Source organism: Castor canadensis, chromosome X (assembly GCF_047511655.1).
Source record: "Castor canadensis chromosome X, mCasCan1.hap1v2, whole genome shotgun sequence".
Classification (NCBI taxonomy): Eukaryota; Metazoa; Chordata; class Mammalia; order Rodentia; family Castoridae; genus Castor; species Castor canadensis.
The window spans coordinates 9,820,784-9,824,318 of record NC_133405.1 but is presented as its reverse complement, the minus strand read 5'-3'; the positions used below and the strand labels follow the sequence as shown (position 1 = coordinate 9,824,318).

General features: G+C 39.3%; 1 pseudogene; it reads right to left on the bottom strand.

Annotated features, from left to right (window-relative positions):
- On the bottom strand, window positions 1–2,486 carry LOC109674261 (importin subunit alpha-4 pseudogene; annotated as a pseudogene).
- Window positions 2,487–3,535: the final 1,049 nt, after the last annotated feature.

Here is a 3,535-nt window from a genome sequence, read left to right as displayed (position 1 = left end):
TGTTGTTTTGTTTACTTATTTATTTATTTGTTTGTAGTCAGGGACTCTTGCTTTCAACTTAAACAGAAGTTCAAGTCCGTAACAGGTTGCAGCTCAGGTAAAATACCATGCACAGCATTTGATTACTTCAAAACAGCAGGAACACACAGGCTGAAGTGAGTGGTCGAATAGGGCTTGCTGTTCTCAAAAATTAGGTATAATGGCAAAAGCTTTACCATCCATATCTAAAGTTCTTCCTCCAACCCTGGCTTCTGAGGCAGATAATAAACAAATCAATTACTGGTAGATGAAGTAGAGTTTTGTTTTGTCTTTTTTTAAACTTATCTGTTTAATCAATAACCAAGTTTCTTGTTTTAAGTTACTTTTTTGTGTCAGTTCCACCAATGAAAATCATTTGGCTTGTACTTTAAAATCTATTCTTCCACATAAAGAATATGAAAATATGTTTGTGGAGGACAATGATGGAGGCTCAGATCACACTGCACCTCTTTAGTCTTCCAATGCGAATATGCATCATACCTAAGTGTCTTGATCCACAGCGCACCATTTTCCAAAGGAATATCAGTGGGCAGCTGACATACCACTACTACGGAATATTCTAAACTGGAGACTGCAGTTGTCAGCATGTGGCACCAGGGAACCGGGAAAAATAGGAGAGTTGAGATTGTTAAGGAGAATTCTAAAACAGTTTAGGAAATCATTCATATGCATTTACAGTCCATGTGAGAGTGACTTTTGGCAACTGCAAAGTGACTGAGACATGGCTTGCTTTAGAAGCATCAAAACGAAGAGGCATGTGTGTTTTGGAGCCTTTGTTGCTGTTGTTCTTATCATTTGGTAGCCATCTGGTGGTGCTTCATATCGAACGTGAGAAAGATGCTGCACTCAATTGACCTTAAAAATTAAATTCTTTTGTTTGAAGGTTGGCTGTTGGGTCAAAATTGTAAGTACCTCCTTGCGTTGCTTCAGGAATGAGGCTAAGATCTTCATCAATATCATCACCAGAGAAATATTGATCTATGATTTCAAATGCTAATTTATAAATGTCTTCATTCTCATGTTGCTGTAAAACTTCAATTTTCTCCAAACCTCCACATTCTTCTATTATTTCTGCTATTGTGCTTGCTTCATCACCAGCCATTATCAGAATTTTTTTAGACCATCTAGAACCACTTGAACCACTTGAGAATCTTTTACTGACAGTAAATTACAGAATGGTGGTATAACATTCTGTTGTACAAGGTACTCAACTTGATCTTTTCTGCCACTTATTGTTAAGTTGCTAATTGCCCAAGCAGCTTCTTTTTGTGTGCCAAAGTCCCCCTTAGCAAGCTGACGAATAATCAGGGATTAATCCAGCATCTATTACAGCTTGAACTTGTTGCTGGTTGCCTGCAGTTATATTGGAAAGGAACCATACTGCTTCCTTATTTATTTTCTCTTTTGGGTGTGATAAGAGATTTAGGAAGTGAGACAGAACATCACAATTAAGAACAACCTGGGTCTGTTCATCGGTGCCAGTCACTATATTGCCAACTGCTCTGAGTGCTGCAGTTTGGACTTTCACTTCCTGGTGGCTCAGAAGAGGCACAAGGAATGGCACAACCCCTGAATCAATAACCATTTGTATTTGCTCGTTACCTCCATCTGTCAAGTATGACAGAGCCCAAACAGTGTCTACAAGAATATTTATGTCCGTATGGTAGATGAGGACACATAAAGCTGGCAAAATCTCCTAAACTGTCTCCATAGGCAGTGGGGGGTCCTTATTCCTGCAGAGATTGACAGTGACTCATGTGACATTCCGAAGGAAGGTGATGGGAATGGAAGGATTGATGAAGGACAGAAGAGGTTTGACAACTCCCAGTGATAGGACATAATCTATACATTGAGGACCATCACCTATAATATTTCCCAAGGCCCACACTGCTTGTTCACAAACATTCTGATGTGGTGAATGAAGAAGTCTCAGAAAAAGAGGTAATGCATTAGACTGTACAACAGCTTGAGTCTGTGCAGAAGTTCCTGATGCTATATCAGTTAATGCTCAAGCAGCTTCAAACTGTAAGGAAGGATTATCATCTCTTTCTAGACATTTGACTAGAATTGGTAAAATCCCAGATTTTGTTAGGTCATCAATTGGTGGGTTTCTGTCACTGGATAATAGTTTTCTTGCTGCTTGGACAGCACTCAACTGTACCACTGGGTTATCACTTGTGGCATTCTGCAATACAGCTTCTAGTGTTAGATTTTGTGCTTTAAAATCAGCATCAACATCTGAATCTTCTAAACTTTCTTCTTGGGGAACATTTCTTTTTTTCATCTCTTTTGTTCTTTCGCAGTTCAACTGTTACTTCATTTCTGTGTCTTCGCATTGTTTCCACACCGTGGCCCTTGTTCTTGAAGCTCTTGATGCGGTGGTTCTCCAAGCCTGGGTTTTCGGCCATGGCTGCGCGCGGCTCGGGTGGTGGCTACTCCTGCAGCTGCGGCGGAGGCGGTGAGTCTCGGTGGGGGAGGCCGGGAGGGGAAGGGAGGGGGAGGGGCTCTGAACTTCACTTAAGATGATCTTCTCCATTTCCATCCACTTACCTTCAGGCAACAAAATCTCATTCTTCTTCATGGCTAAATAAAATTCCATTGTCTATAAATACCACATTTTCTTAATTCTTTTATCAGTAGTGGGTCATCTTGTCTGTTTTCATAGCTTAGATATTGTGAATAATGCTGCAGTAAACGTGAGTGTTCAGGTTCCTTTATTGTAACCTGACTTACATTCCTTTGGGTATATCCTTAAGAGTAGAATTGCTGGATCATATGGCAGTTCTATTTTTAGTTTTTTGAGGAACCTCTATACTGTTTTCCATAGTGGGTGTACTAATTTACATAACCATGAACAGTATTTGAGGGTTCCTTTGAATCCATATCCTTGCCAACATTTATTGTCTTTGTTTTTGATGTTAGCCATTCTAACAGGAGTACAGTGGAATCTTAATGCAGTTTTAATTTGCATTTCCTTTATGACCAGGTATGTTGAACAATTCTTCCTGTGTTTTTTGACCATTTGAACTTCTTTCTTTGGAAAATCTGTGTTCAGTTCATTTGCCCATTTCTTCATTGGCTCATTGATTTGTGGGGAGTTTAATTTTTTGAGCTCTCTGTATATTCTGGTTATCAATCCCTTGTCAGATGTATAGCTAGCAAAGAGTTGTTCCTGTTCTGTGGGGGGGGAGGGTAGGGTGGGCTCTTCAATTTAAAGACCATTTCTTTTGTTGTGCAGATTTTTTTTTATTTCATGTGGTCCCATTTGTCAGTCTTTTTCCTTAATTACTGAGCCATTTTAGTTCTATTTAAGAAATCATTGTCTCTCCTTATTGCTTCCAGTGTATTCCCTGCTCTTTCCTGCACTAGCTTCAAAGTTTTATATCTTGTATTAAGGTCCTTAATCCATTTTAAGTTAATACTTGTACAAGGTGAAAGCAGTGTATCTACTTTTAGTTTTCTGCATGCAACTATCCAGTTTTCCCAGCTCAAGTAC